The sequence below is a fragment of the Oncorhynchus clarkii genome, unplaced genomic scaffold, assembly GCF_045791955.1.
Source record: "Oncorhynchus clarkii lewisi isolate Uvic-CL-2024 unplaced genomic scaffold, UVic_Ocla_1.0 unplaced_contig_2029_pilon_pilon, whole genome shotgun sequence".
NCBI classification, from domain to species: Eukaryota; Metazoa; Chordata; class Actinopteri; order Salmoniformes; family Salmonidae; genus Oncorhynchus; species Oncorhynchus clarkii.
In genome coordinates this window covers 43,624-61,449 of record NW_027261017.1, presented here as the reverse complement: position 1 = coordinate 61,449, position 17,826 = coordinate 43,624, and the positions used below count along the sequence as shown (strand labels likewise).

General features: G+C 42.0%; 9 non-coding genes across 9 annotated transcripts; all 9 read right to left on the bottom strand.

Moving 5' to 3' along the window:
• Positions 1-620: 620 nt before the first annotated feature.
• On the bottom strand, positions 621-739 carry LOC139403425 (5S ribosomal RNA). Its single transcript, XR_011633472.1, has one exon. It is a non-coding gene; the product is annotated as a 5S ribosomal RNA (ribosomal RNA).
• A 7,879-nt stretch (positions 740-8,618) lies between these two features.
• Positions 8,619-8,737, bottom strand: LOC139403424 (5S ribosomal RNA). The gene has a single exon (XR_011633471.1). It is a non-coding gene; the product is annotated as a 5S ribosomal RNA (ribosomal RNA).
• A 1,148-nt stretch (positions 8,738-9,885) lies between these two features.
• LOC139403422 (5S ribosomal RNA) lies at positions 9,886-10,004 on the bottom strand. Its single transcript, XR_011633470.1, has one exon. It is a non-coding gene; the product is annotated as a 5S ribosomal RNA (ribosomal RNA).
• Positions 10,005-11,155: 1,151 nt separating this feature from the next.
• LOC139403421 (5S ribosomal RNA) lies at positions 11,156-11,274 on the bottom strand. The gene has a single exon (XR_011633469.1). It is a non-coding gene; the product is annotated as a 5S ribosomal RNA (ribosomal RNA).
• Positions 11,275-12,430: 1,156 nt separating this feature from the next.
• On the bottom strand, positions 12,431-12,549 carry LOC139403420 (5S ribosomal RNA). The gene has a single exon (XR_011633468.1). It is a non-coding gene; the product is annotated as a 5S ribosomal RNA (ribosomal RNA).
• Positions 12,550-13,698: 1,149 nt separating this feature from the next.
• On the bottom strand, positions 13,699-13,817 carry LOC139403419 (5S ribosomal RNA). Its single transcript, XR_011633467.1, has one exon. It is a non-coding gene; the product is annotated as a 5S ribosomal RNA (ribosomal RNA).
• Positions 13,818-14,973: 1,156 nt separating this feature from the next.
• Positions 14,974-15,092, bottom strand: LOC139403418 (5S ribosomal RNA). The gene has a single exon (XR_011633466.1). It is a non-coding gene; the product is annotated as a 5S ribosomal RNA (ribosomal RNA).
• Positions 15,093-16,244: 1,152 nt separating this feature from the next.
• On the bottom strand, positions 16,245-16,363 carry LOC139403417 (5S ribosomal RNA). Its single transcript, XR_011633465.1, has one exon. It is a non-coding gene; the product is annotated as a 5S ribosomal RNA (ribosomal RNA).
• A 1,153-nt stretch (positions 16,364-17,516) lies between these two features.
• On the bottom strand, positions 17,517-17,635 carry LOC139403416 (5S ribosomal RNA). The gene has a single exon (XR_011633464.1). It is a non-coding gene; the product is annotated as a 5S ribosomal RNA (ribosomal RNA).
• Positions 17,636-17,826: the final 191 nt, after the last annotated feature.

Below are 17,826 nucleotides of genomic sequence, written 5' to 3'. Positions count from 1 at the left end.
CAAAAACCTTCTCAATCAAATGTTAACTGCAAAGTAGCCTATGCCGGCCTGGCAGAATTATATCATGATTATTTGCATCAATCAATCACATGAGCGCTACAGCAACACCGCTTAACCAAACAAAGGTCTCTTCCTGGCGCACACTTGCCTAAAAAAGGGTAACTACACCCCAAAATCGATATGTCTTCCGTTTTTCCCAGACCTCAAAAGTGGTTTCCTGCTAGGGTTTTAAATGTTGTCGTGGACATATATTTCTATTAAAAAGGTGTACTTTTGAGAGCGAAAACCTGCAGAAGCAGGGACAAACGGTCAACGGGGAATAGGGGGAATATTATTATTTATTTATTTTTGGGGGGGGGGGGGGGGGCAATCAGTCAAAACATTGAAGGGCCCTAATGGACTACAGACATTGACAGTCTCCTAGCCTAAAAACAAATGCTGAATGCACTGCCTAGATTTTGAGGTAAACGCATTGTCCATTATTTGATTTGATCAGGGCAGGGCAGGGAAGCACTAACAAACTGCATTTAGTCCAATAAAAAGACACAACACTATTAGGGTGATAAATAAAAGGGAGTTGCTCCACGCATGACACAAGAGAACCCTCTGCTGGAGCAAAACGCTTACAGCACCTGGTATTCCCAGGCGGTCTCCCATCCAAGTACTAACCAGGCCCGACCCTGCTTAGCTTCCGAGATCGGACGAGATCGGGCGTATTCAGGCTGGTATGGCCGTAAGCGAAAGGCAATCTCTTGGTGCACTATGTAAAGTCAACGTGTCGCTTACTCTTAGGGGGACAGAGAATTGTCCACCTTGTGACACACACTGAAAAGCTCAAACCTTGCTCGCATTTCCAGACCATATATTTCACTCTTGTGGGGGGGAAAAAGAGGGCATATCCTAGGTTCATACTTATGACAACTTCATGGACCTGGGCCCTATAAAATACAGCGCGCCCACACGGAATCACGAAATACAGACATTACACCGAAATTCAACAACATTACAAAATGCTTTGAGCTAAGGAGGAAATCAAATCATTCCCTTCAACTTGTTAGAAAATCCATTCATTTGCCCAAGTGAATCATAAGACATGAACAAAATGCATCAGTGATTCGTATTTCCACGCAACTTTCAGAAACTGCACAGGACTGCCCAGTTTCCGTGCGCATGCGTGCGGAGCGCGCGCATGTCTACACTTTGTGTAGCCGTTAGCGATGAGGCTAATGATAACCTTCTTGTGGTAGAGAAGGAAAGGCTTCCCACAAAAACCTTCTCAATCAAATGTTAACTGCAAAGTAGCCTATGCCGGCCTGGCAGAATTATATCATGATTATTTGCATCAATCAATCACATGAGCGCTACAGCAACACCGCTTAACCAAACAAAGGTCTCTTCCTGGCGCACACTTGCCTAAAAAAGGGTAACTACACCCCAAAATCGATATGTCTTCCGTTTTTCCCAGACCTCAAAAGTGGTTTCCTGCTAGGGTTTTAAATGTTGTCGTGGACATATATTTCTATTAAAAAGGTGTACTTTTGAGAGCGAAAACCTGCAGAAGCAGGGACAAACGGTCAACGGGGAATAGGGGGAATATTATTATTTATTTATTTTTTTGGGGGGGGGGGGGGGGGCAATCAGTCAAAACATTGAAGGGCCCTAATGGACTACAGACATTGACAGTCTCCTAGCCTAAAAACAAATGCTGAATGCACTGCCTAGATTTTGAGGTAAACGCATTGTCCATTATTTGATTTGATCAGGGCAGGGCAGGGAAGCACTAACAAACTGCATTTAGTCCAATAAAAAGACACAACACTATTAGGGTGATAAATAAAAGGGAGTTGCTCCACGCATGACACAAGAGAACCCTCTGCTGGAGCAAAACGCTTACAGCACCTGGTATTCCCAGGCGGTCTCCCATCCAAGTACTAACCAGGCCCGACCCTGCTTAGCTTCCGAGATCGGACGAGATCGGGCGTATTTTTTTTTTTTTTTTTTTTTTTATTATGAAAAATCGTACAATATTTGCAACATTCAGTCAGTAATAATTAAGGATGAACAATTCACCCTTTTAATAACATCAGAAGAGTAATAGAAGAAAACCAATTTAAAACACAGTCATTCACTAATTCCAATTAATAATTAAATGCAAGTTTCCCATTTGACATTATTTCAATAAAAGTACTCCCCCACACAAACAGTTTTTCAAAATTTCCTCCCCCGTATTTATATATTATCTCTGTATCATTTTCTAAAGTCCTCCTAAAAAGACCTTCCACACTCACACATTTCCCTTCATAATGACCCATATTCCTTCTTTGTCTTACAGCATATCTAGCATGACTTAAAACATAATTAACCAAATTAAAATTCAAAACTTTACTTTTCCCATTAATACCAAAAAGAAAGAATCTCCTCCATTCCACCCCATTAAAAATCTCCTCCCCCCAATGTTTTACTAAAAGCCCTTTTAAAAACTCATGAAAATCTTTTAACCTGCTACATTCAACGAAAAAGTGCATAAAATGTTCCACCCCCGTACCACAAATATCACATTCTCTTTTAATATCCCTATTTATTTGATGCAAAACCACATTTGTAAAAATCCTATTATGTTTCAATTTAAAATCATTGTCTTCACACTCTATAGAATTATATTTTACATTTACATTCTTCCATATTGATTTCACATCCATATTTGCAAACACCCTTGACCACACTTTTTCCGATGCAGGAACTTTTATCTCTTTTAAAATACATTTACTATAAACCATTTTAACTTTTAACCCTGATAAATCATGTTTCTCCCCATTACTTTCACAATATAAAACCGGTAAACCCCTAGATCTTTTAGCCACCTCTTTATTTATTAAAATCACCCACTCCCCAGGAATACATCCTAATATTTTCTTGTACATATTCTCCACTGTAGTTTTACTAATCTCTTCATCTATTTCAACCACATTATCATATATTGCCTGCAACGGAAGGAACCCAGGAATTACCTCATATACTATGTCACCTATCTGCCTCATCCCAGCCCTCATAAAGTATTTACAAAACAACGTCATATCTTTAGACTTGATCTTTGGATTTAAAAATATCGGCTGATTTAAAATGTTTTCTAAGATGGTACATTCATAAGAAATATTTGGTAAAAATTGCCCCCAAGCCCCAAACACTTCTTTATAAAACAACGGTATATTTTCTAACATTTCCTGTTTCACACACATCAATAAACCATTATCCCCAATCCTCCCAACCTTATTCAAATACTCTTTAAAAAACCTTTTCCACCCATAATCCAATTCACCATATAAATATTTCCTTACCATTTTCACTCTTATTGCTATTTTCCTTACCCTTAAATCCACCAACTTCAAACCCCCCTCCTCATAACCTGCAATCAAAGTTTTAAAAGCTATTTTCACCCCCTTCCCGTCCCATAAAAAATCAACTAAGATCTTATTCATTTCAGATAAAACCCATTCTGGCATATCCAAAACATTCATTACATAAATAAAAATTGACATCAACAAGGAATTTATCACAATGACTTTCCCTTTTAACTTCAAAGACCTCCCCCTCCACATATTTACTACCTTCCTAACTTTATTTATCACACCACTCCATGTCAAATCCCTAGCTTCTATTTCATTCACCCCTAAAAACACTCCTAACACCTTAAAATAATCTTTTACCACCTTAAAAGTAAAATTCCCCTCATTAATCTTCCCAATATACATTACAACTGACTTCTCCATATTAACCTTTGCCCCTGATGCTTGTCCATATACTTTAAAACACTCCATCACCCTTTTTACACTTCCCTCATCTCTAACTGTTATAGTGGTATCATCTGCGTATTGATGAATCAAACTAAAACCTCCTTGTGGAGTCTGTACACAATTTATAAGATGATCTTTTTTTAAAAATGCTGCTAAAGGTTCCACCGATAAAACAAATAATAAAGCTGATAAAGGGCATCCCTGTCTCACAGATCTCTCAAGAATAAAAGAATCAGTTAAAACCCCATTACACTTCACCCTACTTTTTGCCTTCTTATATAATAATTTTATCCATCCTATTATTCTATTACCAAAACCATATTTATCCATTACCCTAAACATAAAATCATGCTCTACCCTATCAAAGGCTTTATTTAAATCTATGCTTAAAACTATTCCCCCCATCTTATCATGATTCATTTTATTTATCACATCTCTAATCGTATTAATTGTATCGGCAATATCTCTACCAGGCACACTATAATTCTGTGTAGGTGCTATAATATCATTTAAAACTTGCTTCATTCTATTTGCCAGGATCTTAGCTAAAATCTTATAATCCGAATTTAACAAACTAATTGGCCTATAATTCTCCAGTTTCAATTTGCTCCCCTTATTTTTATATAAAATCGTTATCAGCCCTGTCACCATAGATTCTGAAACACTATTATTATCCTCCATATATTGATAAACTTCCAATAAAATAGGTGCTAAAAAACTTTCATATACTTTATAAAATTCTGCAATTATTCCATCCACACCAGGACTCTTATTTACTTGTAACCCCCTAATCGCATCTTTAACTTCATTCACTGTTATCTTCCCATCACACATTTGTTTATCCTCTACATTAATTTGCACATCCACACTATTCAATATCTCCTTTACACACCCCTCATCCACCTCCCCTTTCTTAAATAAATCCTTATAAAAATTCTGCACTGTTTCTAATATCTCTACATAATCATTAACAACTTCACCCTTTACATTTTCAATCTCTCTAATATATGTTCTCCTCTGTTTATTCTTCTCTAAACCAAGAAAAAATGAAGTACATTTCTCCCCCTCTAAAACATACTTTGCCCTACTTCTTATAATTGCACCCTTACACTTATCTATTTCATATTTACTCAATTTTGCTTTTAAATCTAAAAACGTTTCTACATTATAATTAGGTTCACTGTCACACTTCCCCATTTCTTCATCCAATCTAGCCCTCAACTCATTTTCTTCTCTTTTCATCCTTCCTCGCTTTTTCCTTGCATATCTTATACTAAAAACTTTTATTTTTTCCTTAACCTTGTCCCACCATAAACACTTATCATTCTCTTTCCGCTTATCCTCTATTTCACATGCTATCAAAGATTTAAGGTGTTTCCCATATTCCTCATCTTCTAAATACCCTGCATTCATACACCATATCCCACCCCCTGTTCTTTCCTCATCTAAACCCACTGAAAATGTTAAACCTGCATGATCACTAAAAGTTGTAAAAACATACTTAATAGCTTTCATAAAATTCCTCAAACCTTCTTTTACTAAAACCAGATCAATCCTAGTTTGTTTCAAAACCCCTAAAACCACCTGCCTTCTAGAAAATTCTCTTTTGTCTGGATTTTCCTCTCTCCACATATCAATCATTCCTTTTTCTAACATCATCTTCTTTAAAACCCCCCTAGATACATCACTTCTAAAAATAGCTCCCCTTGTCATATCCAGTCTATCCATTTTAATATTAAAATCCCCAACTACAATACAGTTCCCCTCACACCATTTCCCTAATTCTAAAAATAAATCTTTGCGCTCTATTTCAGTATTAGGAGCATAAATATTTATAATTCTAAAAACCATATTCATATATTCAAAATCTAAAATTAAAATCCTCCCGTTATTATCATTATATATATGTTTCACATTCTCTACTACATCCTTCCTCAATAAAATTGCAACACCACTTGAATTCCCCCTACCATTGTTAACAAAAATAAAATCTCTCCATATTTTTCTTACTTCTAAAATACATACGTTGTCCCAATGTGTTTCTTGAAGACATAAAATATCGGAATTCTCCATTTTTACAATTCTTTGAAATTTTTCCATTGTTCTTAAACCGTTTGCATTGATTGACATAAAATTAACCATTCCAATAAATAGTAAAAATAATACATATTTTCTCATTTACCTCTATCTGTTGTCATGTTTTCTTCCTTTTCTATCCTTTTTCGCCTCCGCCACCGCTTTCCTCTTCCTGTAGCCCTCCCATTTTCTGTCAATCTGTTCCATGTCATCTGAATCTGAAATGGATTCTAAATCCATCTCTTCCACGTAACTTAAACTCTTCTTTCTAGTGCCTGTTGTGCTTTCTGTATCCATTTGCGTTTCCTGTATTATTGTCAGCATCTCACTCCCCTCCACTTCACCTTCTTCCGAGGCACCCACATAGCCCGAGGTCCCCCCCAAAATCTGTGAGTCCCCAGTTCCTCCACCCAGCCCACTCCCCCCCTCCTCCTGAAAGCTCCCTCTTCTTATTGCTGAGTCCATACTGCTCCCTATTTCATTCGTCTTCTGTTCGATCTTCTCCCTTCTTGCGTTCTCCGTCTCTCCACCCTCCACCACGTCCTCTCCTCCATCATCTTCTTCTGGTCTCGGTGATACATCAGTCTCCACAAAGAGATCCTGGCTCCTCTCCTCATTCACAACCTCTCCACAGTTGCACTCGTCAGTTCTCATGCGACATCCTTCGCAAAATGCCCTTTCCTTTCCACCTACACATTCTCTTGCATAATGCCCTTGCTTCCCACACTTATAACATTTGAATTCAGGGCAGTCCTTCAAAATGTGACCAGGCTGAATACAGAGCCTACAAACTCTGACCTGCTTGTCATGAATGACTCTAAAGTACTCTCCTCCTTCAAGTGTGTCAAACCTTGTAGAGTACGGCAATGATTTCACAGTGTCCGTAAATTTCACTTTGCAGTATCTTGTTCCATCTGCTATCTCCGTCCCTGGCCAAACTCTCCTCCTGATTTCAGAGACTGCTGATACACCCCAGCTACCTAGCTTGGCCAATATAGCGTTGTCTTCCATATACACAGGCAAATTCATAAAAGAGACTATAAGTTCATTGGAAACCATGTCTCTTGCCATAATTCTTGTTTCTTTAATCATAAATCCATCCATTAAGCGCTCTTTTCCTTTTCCATTTCTCATCGTGACCTCATACTTTCTTTCTCCTTTTACTCTACATCCCACCACCTCTCCACACACCTCTTTAATCGCACGTAGTAATTCCATCGTCGTGACCCTATCTTCTCCCATCAACTCCACTGCCACCGTAAATTCTTTGCCATATTTCATCTCTCCTTCATCTCCATTTTTCTTCCGTTGAGCATTTTCTTTGTCTTTGTCCGTTCCATTAGCCATTGCCATGTTGTCCGTCATTGTAAAAAACCTTAACCCAAAAAACTCTCCCCCAAGCAGCAAAACTGCAAAGGGGGAAAAAACGAACCAAACTTAAACTTGTTCAAATGCCAAAAATCTAAATTATACTTCAAAAAACGTTGAAAATAACCAAAAAAGCTCTCAAGCAAACAAACACTCACTCACTCACGACTTAATTACCAACACCTGTCTCACTTTCCAAACAGGAAGTGCTCACTCAGGCTGGTATGGCCGTAAGCGAAAGGCAATCTCTTGGTGCACTATGTAAAGTCAACGTGTCGCTTACTCTTAGGGGGACAGAGAATTGTCCACCTTGTGACACACACTGAAAAGCTCAAACCTTGCTCGCATTTCCAGACCATATATTTCACTCTTGTGGGGGGGAAAAAGAGGGCATATCCTAGGTTCATACTTATGACAACTTCATGGACCTGGGCCCTATAAAATACAGCGCGCCCACACGGAATCACGAAATACAGACATTACACCGAAATTCAACAACATTACAAAATGCTTTGAGCTAAGGAGGAAATCAAATCATTCCCTTCAACTTGTTAGAAAATCCATTCATTTGCCCAAGTGAATCATAAGACATGAACAAAATGCATCAGTGATTCGTATTTCCACGCAACTTTCAGAAACTGCACAGGACTGCCCAGTTTCCGTGCGCATGCGTGCGGAGCGCGCGCATGTCTACACTTTGTGTAGCCGTTAGCGATGAGGCTAATGATAACCTTCTTGTGGTAGAGAAGGAAAGGCTTCCCACAAAAACCTTCTCAATCAAATGTTAACTGCAAAGTAGCCTATGCCGGCCTGGCAGAATTATATCATGATTATTTGCATCAATCAATCACATGAGCGCTACAGCAACACCGCTTAACCAAACAAAGGTCTCTTCCTGGCGCACACTTGCCTAAAAAAGGGTAACTACACCCCAAAATCGATATGTCTTCCGTTTTTCCCAGACCTCAAAAGTGGTTTCCTGCTAGGGTTTTAAATGTTGTCGTGGACATATATTTCTATTAAAAAGGTGTACTTTTGAGAGCGAAAACCTGCAGAAGCAGGGACAAACGGTCAACGGGGAATAGGGGGAATATTATTATTTATTTATTTTTGGGGGGGGGGGGGGGGGGCAATCAGTCAAAACATTGAAGGGCCCTAATGGACTACAGACATTGACAGTCTCCTAGCCTAAAAACAAATGCTGAATGCACTGCCTAGATTTTGAGGTAAACGCATTGTCCATTATTTGATTTGATCAGGGCAGGGCAGGGAAGCACTAACAAACTGCATTTAGTCCAATAAAAAGACACAACACTATTAGGGTGATAAATAAAAGGGAGTTGCTCCACGCATGACACAAGAGAACCCTCTGCTGGAGCAAAACGCTTACAGCACCTGGTATTCCCAGGCGGTCTCCCATCCAAGTACTAACCAGGCCCGACCCTGCTTAGCTTCCGAGATCGGACGAGATCGGGCGTATTCAGGCTGGTATGGCCGTAAGCGAAAGGCAATCGCTTGGTGCACTATGTAAAGTCAACGTGTCGCTTACTCTTAGGGGGACAGAGAATTGTCCACCTTGTGACACACACTGAAAAGCTCAAACCTTGCTCGCATTTCCAGACCATATATTTCACTCTTGTGGGGGGGAAAAAGAGGGCATATCCTAGGTTCATACTTATGACAACTTCATGGACCTGGGCCCTATAAAATACAGCGCGCCCACACGGAATCACGAAATACAGACATTACACCGAAATTCAACAACATTACAAAATGCTTTGAGCTAAGGAGGAAATCAAATCATTCCCTTCAACTTGTTAGAAAATCCATTCATTTGCCCAAGTGAATCATAAGACATGAACAAAATGCATCAGTGATTCGTATTTCCACGCAACTTTCAGAAACTGCACAGGACTGCCCAGTTTCCGTGCGCATGCGTGCGGAGCGCGCGCATGTCTACACTTTGTGTAGCCGTTAGCGATGAGGCTAATGATAACCTTCTTGTGGTAGAGAAGGAAAGGCTTCCCACAAAAACCTTCTCAATCAAATGTTAACTGCAAAGTAGCCTATGCCGGCCTGGCAGAATTATATCATGATTATTTGCATCAATCAATCACATGAGCGCTACAGCAACACCGCTTAACCAAACAAAGGTCTCTTCCTGGCGCACACTTGCCTAAAAAAGGGTAACTACACCCCAAAATCGATATGTCTTCCGTTTTTCCCAGACCTCAAAAGTGGTTTCCTGCTAGGGTTTTAAATGTTGTCGTGGACATATATTTCTATTAAAAAGGTGTACTTTTGAGAGCGAAAACCTGCAGAAGCAGGGACAAACGGTCAACGGGGAATAGGGGGAATATTATTATTTATTTATTTTTTGGGGGGGGGGGGGGGGGGCAATCAGTCAAAACATTGAAGGGCCCTAATGGACTACAGACATTGACAGTCTCCTAGCCTAAAAACAAATGCTGAATGCACTGCCTAGATTTTGAGGTAAACGCATTGTCCATTATTTGATTTGATCAGGGCAGGGCAGGGAAGCACTAACAAACTGCATTTAGTCCAATAAAAAGACACAACACTATTAGGGTGATAAATAAAAGGGAGTTGCTCCACGCATGACACAAGAGAACCCTCTGCTGGAGCAAAACGCTTACAGCACCTGGTATTCCCAGGCGGTCTCCCATCCAAGTACTAACCAGGCCCGACCCTGCTTAGCTTCCGAGATCGGACGAGATCGGGCGTATTCAGGCTGGTATGGCCGTAAGCGAAAGGCAATCTCTTGGTGCACTATGTAAAGTCAACGTGTCGCTTACTCTTAGGGGGACAGAGAATTGTCCACCTTGTGACACACACTGAAAAGCTCAAACCTTGCTCGCATTTCCAGACCATATATTTCACTCTTGTGGGGGGGAAAAAGAGGGCATATCCTAGGTTCATACTTATGACAACTTCATGGACCTGGGCCCTATAAAATACAGCGCGCCCACACGGAATCACGAAATACAGACATTACACCGAAATTCAACAACATTACAAAATGCTTTGAGCTAAGGAGGAAATCAAATCATTCCCTTCAACTTGTTAGAAAATCCATTCATTTGCCCAAGTGAATCATAAGACATGAACAAAATGCATCAGTGATTCGTATTTCCACGCAACTTTCAGAAACTGCACAGGACTGCCCAGTTTCCGTGCGCATGCGTGCGGAGCGCGCGCATGTCTACACTTTGTGTAGCCGTTAGCGATGAGGCTAATGATAACCTTCTTGTGGTAGAGAAGGAAAGGCTTCCCACAAAAACCTTCTCAATCAAATGTTAACTGCAAAGTAGCCTATGCCGGCCTGGCAGAATTATATCATGATTATTTGCATCAATCAATCACATGAGCGCTACAGCAACACCGCTTAACCAAACAAAGGTCTCTTCCTGGCGCACACTTGCCTAAAAAAGGGTAACTACACCCCAAAATCGATATGTCTTCCGTTTTTCCCAGACCTCAAAAGTGGTTTCCTGCTAGGGTTTTAAATGTTGTCGTGGACATATATTTCTATTAAAAAGGTGTACTTTTGAGAGCGAAAACCTGCAGAAGCAGGGACAAACGGTCAACGGGGAATAGGGGGAATATTATTATTTATTTATTTTTGGGGGGGGGGGGGGGGGGGGGGCAATCAGTCAAAACATTGAAGGGCCCTAATGGACTACAGACATTGACAGTCTCCTAGCCTAAAAACAAATGCTGAATGCACTGCCTAGATTTTGAGGTAAACGCATTGTCCATTATTTGATTTGATCAGGGCAGGGCAGGGAAGCACTAACAAACTGCATTTAGTCCAATAAAAAGACACAACACTATTAGGGTGATAAATAAAAGGGAGTTGCTCCACGCATGACACAAGAGAACCCTCTGCTGGAGCAAAACGCTTACAGCACCTGGTATTCCCAGGCGGTCTCCCATCCAAGTACTAACCAGGCCCGACCCTGCTTAGCTTCCGAGATCGGACGAGATCGGGCGTATTCAGGCTGGTATGGCCGTAAGCGAAAGGCAATCTCTTGGTGCACTATGTAAAGTCAACGTGTCGCTTACTCTTAGGGGGACAGAGAATTGTCCACCTTGTGACACACACTGAAAAGCTCAAACCTTGCTCGCATTTCCAGACCATATATTTCACTCTTGTGGGGGGGAAAAAGAGGGCATATCCTAGGTTCATACTTATGACAACTTCATGGACCTGGGCCCTATAAAATACAGCGCGCCCACACGGAATCACGAAATACAGACATTACACCGAAATTCAACAACATTACAAAATGCTTTGAGCTAAGGAGGAAATCAAATCATTCCCTTCAACTTGTTAGAAAATCCATTCATTTGCCCAAGTGAATCATAAGACATGAACAAAATGCATCAGTGATTCGTATTTCCACGCAACTTTCAGAAACTGCACAGGACTGCCCAGTTTCCGTGCGCATGCGTGCGGAGCGCGCGCATGTCTACACTTTGTGTAGCCGTTAGCGATGAGGCTAATGATAACCTTCTTGTGGTAGAGAAGGAAAGGCTTCCCACAAAAACCTTCTCAATCAAATGTTAACTGCAAAGTAGCCTATGCCGGCCTGGCAGAATTATATCATGATTATTTGCATCAATCAATCACATGAGCGCTACAGCAACACCGCTTAACCAAACAAAGGTCTCTTCCTGGCGCACACTTGCCTAAAAAAGGGTAACTACACCCCAAAATCGATATGTCTTCCGTTTTTCCCAGACCTCAAAAGTGGTTTCCTGCTAGGGTTTTAAATGTTGTCGTGGACATATATTTCTATTAAAAAGGTGTACTTTTGAGAGCGAAAACCTGCAGAAGCAGGGACAAACGGTCAACGGGGAATAGGGGGAATATTATTATTTATTTATTTTTTTGGGGGGGGGGGGGGGGGGGGGGGGGCAATCAGTCAAAACATTGAAGGGCCCTAATGGACTACAGACATTGACAGTCTCCTAGCCTAAAAACAAATGCTGAATGCACTGCCTAGATTTTGAGGTAAACGCATTGTCCATTATTTGATTTGATCAGGGCAGGGCAGGGAAGCACTAACAAACTGCATTTAGTCCAATAAAAAGACACAACACTATTAGGGTGATAAATAAAAGGGAGTTGCTCCACGCATGACACAAGAGAACCCTCTGCTGGAGCAAAACGCTTACAGCACCTGGTATTCCCAGGCGGTCTCCCATCCAAGTACTAACCAGGCCCGACCCTGCTTAGCTTCCGAGATCGGACGAGATCGGGCGTATTCAGGCTGGTATGGCCGTAAGCGAAAGGCAATCTCTTGGTGCACTATGTAAAGTCAACGTGTCGCTTACTCTTAGGGGGACAGAGAATTGTCCACCTTGTGACACACACTGAAAAGCTCAAACCTTGCTCGCATTTCCAGACCATATATTTCACTCTTGTGGGGGGGAAAAAGAGGGCATATCCTAGGTTCATACTTATGACAACTTCATGGACCTGGGCCCTATAAAATACAGCGCGCCCACACGGAATCACGAAATACAGACATTACACCGAAATTCAACAACATTACAAAATGCTTTGAGCTAAGGAGGAAATCAAATCATTCCCTTCAACTTGTTAGAAAATCCATTCATTTGCCCAAGTGAATCATAAGACATGAACAAAATGCATCAGTGATTCGTATTTCCACGCAACTTTCAGAAACTGCACAGGACTGCCCAGTTTCCGTGCGCATGCGTGCGGAGCGCGCGCATGTCTACACTTTGTGTAGCCGTTAGCGATGAGGCTAATGATAACCTTCTTGTGGTAGAGAAGGAAAGGCTTCCCACAAAAACCTTCTCAATCAAATGTTAACTGCAAAGTAGCCTATGCCGGCCTGGCAGAATTATATCATGATTATTTGCATCAATCAATCACATGAGCGCTACAGCAACACCGCTTAACCAAACAAAGGTCTCTTCCTGGCGCACACTTGCCTAAAAAAGGGTAACTACACCCCAAAATCGATATGTCTTCCGTTTTTCCCAGACCTCAAAAGTGGTTTCCTGCTAGGGTTTTAAATGTTGTCGTGGACATATATTTCTATTAAAAAGGTGTACTTTTGAGAGCGAAAACCTGCAGAAGCAGGGACAAACGGTCAACGGGGAATAGGGGGAATATTATTATTTATTTATTTTTTGGGGGGGGGGGGGGGGGGGCAATCAGTCAAAACATTGAAGGGCCCTAATGGACTACAGACATTGACAGTCTCCTAGCCTAAAAACAAATGCTGAATGCACTGCCTAGATTTTGAGGTAAACGCATTGTCCATTATTTGATTTGATCAGGGCAGGGCAGGGAAGCACTAACAAACTGCATTTAGTCCAATAAAAAGACACAACACTATTAGGGTGATAAATAAAAGGGAGTTGCTCCACGCATGACACAAGAGAACCCTCTGCTGGAGCAAAACGCTTACAGCACCTGGTATTCCCAGGCGGTCTCCCATCCAAGTACTAACCAGGCCCGACCCTGCTTAGCTTCCGAGATCGGACGAGATCGGGCGTATTCAGGCTGGTATGGCCGTAAGCGAAAGGCAATCTCTTGGTGCACTATGTAAAGTCAACGTGTCGCTTACTCTTAGGGGGACAGAGAATTGTCCACCTTGTGACACACACTGAAAAGCTCAAACCTTGCTCGCATTTCCAGACCATATATTTCACTCTTGTGGGGGGGAAAAAGAGGGCATATCCTAGGTTCATACTTATGACAACTTCATGGACCTGGGCCCTATAAAATACAGCGCGCCCACACGGAATCACGAAATACAGACATTACACCGAAATTCAACAACATTACAAAATGCTTTGAGCTAAGGAGGAAATCAAATCATTCCCTTCAACTTGTTAGAAAATCCATTCATTTGCCCAAGTGAATCATAAGACATGAACAAAATGCATCAGTGATTCGTATTTCCACGCAACTTTCAGAAACTGCACAGGACTGCCCAGTTTCCGTGCGCATGCGTGCGGAGCGCGCGCATGTCTACACTTTGTGTAGCCGTTAGCGATGAGGCTAATGATAACCTTCTTGTGGTAGAGAAGGAAAGGCTTCCCACAAAAACCTTCTCAATCAAATGTTAACTGCAAAGTAGCCTATGCCGGCCTGGCAGAATTATATCATGATTATTTGCATCAATCAATCACATGAGCGCTACAGCAACACCGCTTAACCAAACAAAGGTCTCTTCCTGGCGCACACTTGCCTAAAAAAGGGTAACTACACCCCAAAATCGATATGTCTTCCGTTTTTCCCAGACCTCAAAAGTGGTTTCCTGCTAGGGTTTTAAATGTTGTCGTGGACATATATTTCTATTAAAAAGGTGTACTTTTGAGAGCGAAAACCTGCAGAAGCAGGGACAAACGGTCAACGGGGAATAGGGGGAATATTATTATTTATTTATTTTTTTGGGGGGGGGGGGGGGGGGGGGGGGGCAATCAGTCAAAACATTGAAGGGCCCTAATGGACTACAGACATTGACAGTCTCCTAGCCTAAAAACAAATGCTGAATGCACTGCCTAGATTTTGAGGTAAACGCATTGTCCATTATTTGATTTGATCAGGGCAGGGCAGGGAAGCACTAACAAACTGCATTTAGTCCAATAAAAAGACACAACACTATTAGGGTGATAAATAAAAGGGAGTTGCTCCACGCATGACACAAGAGAACCCTCTGCTGGAGCAAAACGCTTACAGCACCTGGTATTCCCAGGCGGTCTCCCATCCAAGTACTAACCAGGCCCGACCCTGCTTAGCTTCCGAGATCGGACGAGATCGGGCGTATTCAGGCTGGTATGGCCGTAAGCGAAAGGCAATCTCTTGGTGCACTATGTAAAGTCAACGTGTCGCTTACTCTTAGGGGGACAGAGAATTGTCCACCTTGTGACACACACTGAAAAGCTCAAACCTTGCTCGCATTTCCAGACCATATATTTCACTCTTGTGGGGGGGAAAAAGAGGGCATATCCTAGGTTCATACTTATGACAACTTCATGGACCTGGGCCCTATAAAATACAGCGCGCCCACACGGAATCACGAAATACAGACATTACACCGAAATTCAACAACATTACAAAATGCTTTGAGCTAAGGAGGAAATCAAATCATTCCCTTCAACTTGTTAGAAAATCCATTCATTTGCCCAAGTGAATCATAAGACATGAACAAAATGCATCAGTGATTCGTATTTCCACGCAACTTTCAGAAACTGCACAGGACTGCCCAGTTTCCGTGCGCATGCGTGCGGAGCGCGCGCATGTCTACACTTTGTGTAGCCGTTAGCGATGAGGCTAATGATAACCTTCTTGTGGTAGAGAAGGAAAGGCTTCCCACAAAAACCTTCTCAATCAAATGTTAACTGCAAAGTAGCCTATGCCGGCCTGGCAGAATTATATCATGATTATTTGCATCAATCAATCACATGAGCGCTACAGCAACACCGCTTAACCAAACAAAGGTCTCTTCCTGGCGCACACTTGCCTAAAAAAGGGTAACTACACCCCAAAATCGATATGTCTTCCGTTTTTCCCAGACCTCAAAAGTGGTTTCCTGCTAGGGTTTTAAATGTTGTCGTGGACATATATTTCTATTAAAAAGGTGTACTTTTGAGAGCGAAAACCTGCAGAAGCAGGGACAAACGGTCAACGGGGAATAGGGGGAATATTATTATTTATTTATTTTTTTGGGGGGGGGGGGGGGGGGGGGCAATCAGTCAAAACATTGAAGGGCCCTAATGGACTACAGACATTGACAGTCTCCTAGCCTAAAAACAAATGCTGAATGCACTGCCTAGATTTTGAGGTAAACGCATTGTCCATTATTTGATTTGATCAGGGCAGGGCAGGGAAGCACTAACAAACTGCATTTAGTCCAATAAAAAGACACAACACTATTAGGGTGATAAATAAAAGGGAGTTGCTCCACGCATGACACAAGAGAACCCTCTGCTGGAGCAAAACGCTTACAGCACCTGGTATTCCCAGGCGGTCTCCCATCCAAGTACTAACCAGGCCCGACCCTGCTTAGCTTCCGAGATCGGACGAGATCGGGCGTATTCAGGCTGGTATGGCCGTAAGCGAAAGGCAATCTCTTGGTGCACTATGTAAAGTCAACGTGTCGCTTACTCTTAGGGGGACAGAGAATTGTCCACCTTGTGACACACACTGAAAAGCTCAAACCTTGCTCGCATTTCCAGACCATATATTTCACTCTTGTGGGGGGGAAAAAGAGGGCATATCCTAGGTTCATACTTATGACAACTTCATGGACCTGGGCCCTATAAAATACAGCGCGCCCACACGGAATCACGAAATACAGACATTACACCGAAATTCAACAACATTACAAAATGCTTTGAGCTAAGGAGGAAATCAAATCATTCCCTTCAACTTGTTAGAAAATCCATTCATTTGCCCAAGTGAATCATAAGACATGAACAAAATGCATCAGTGATTCGTATTTCCACGCAACTTTCAGAAACTGCACAGGACTGCCCAGTTTCCGTGCGCATGCGTGCGGAGCGCGCGCATGTCTACACTTTGTGTAGCCGTTAGCGATGAGGCTAATGATAACCTTCTTGTGGTAGAGAAGGAAAGGCTTCCCACAAAAACCTTCTCAATCAAATGTTAACTGCAAAGTAGCCTATGCCGGCCTGGCAGAATTATATCATGATTATTTGCATCAATCAATCACATGAGCGCTACAGCAACACCGCTTAACCAAACAAAGGTCTCTTCCTGGCGCACACTTGCCTAAAAAAGGGTAACTACACCCCAAAATCGATATGTCTTCCGTTTTTCCCAGACCTCAAAAGTGGTTTCCTGCTAGGGTTTTAAATGTTGTCGTGGACATATATTTCTATTAAAAAGGTGTACTTTTGAGAGCGAAAACCTGCAGAAGCAGGGACAAACGGTCAACGGGGAATAGGGGGAATATTATTATTTATTTATTTTTGGGGGGGGGGGGGGGGGGGGGGGGCAATCAGTCAAAACATTGAAGGGCCCTAATGGACTACAGACATTGACAGTCTCCTAGCCTAAAAACAAATGCTGAATGCACTGCCTAGATTTTGAGGTAAACGCATTGTCCATTATTTGATTTGATCAGGGCAGGGCAGGGAAGCACTAACAAACTGCATTTAGTCCAATAAAAAGACACAACACTATTAGGGTGATAAATAAAAGGGAGTTGCTCCACGCATGACACAAGAGAACCCTCTGCTGGAGCAAAACGCTTACAGCACCTGGTATTCCCAGGCGGTCTCCCATCCAAGTACTAACCAGGCCCGACCCTGCTTAGCTTCCGAGATCGGACGAGATCGGGCGTATTCAGGCTGGTATGGCCGTAAGCGAAAGGCAATCTCTTGGTGCACTATGTAAAGTCAACGTGTCGCTTACTCTTAGGGGGACAGAGAATTGTCCACCTTGTGACACACACTGAAAAGCTCAAACCTTGCTCGCATTTCCAGACCATATATTTCACTCTTGTGGGGGGGAAAAAGAGGGCATATCCTAGGTTCATACTTATGACAACTTCATGGA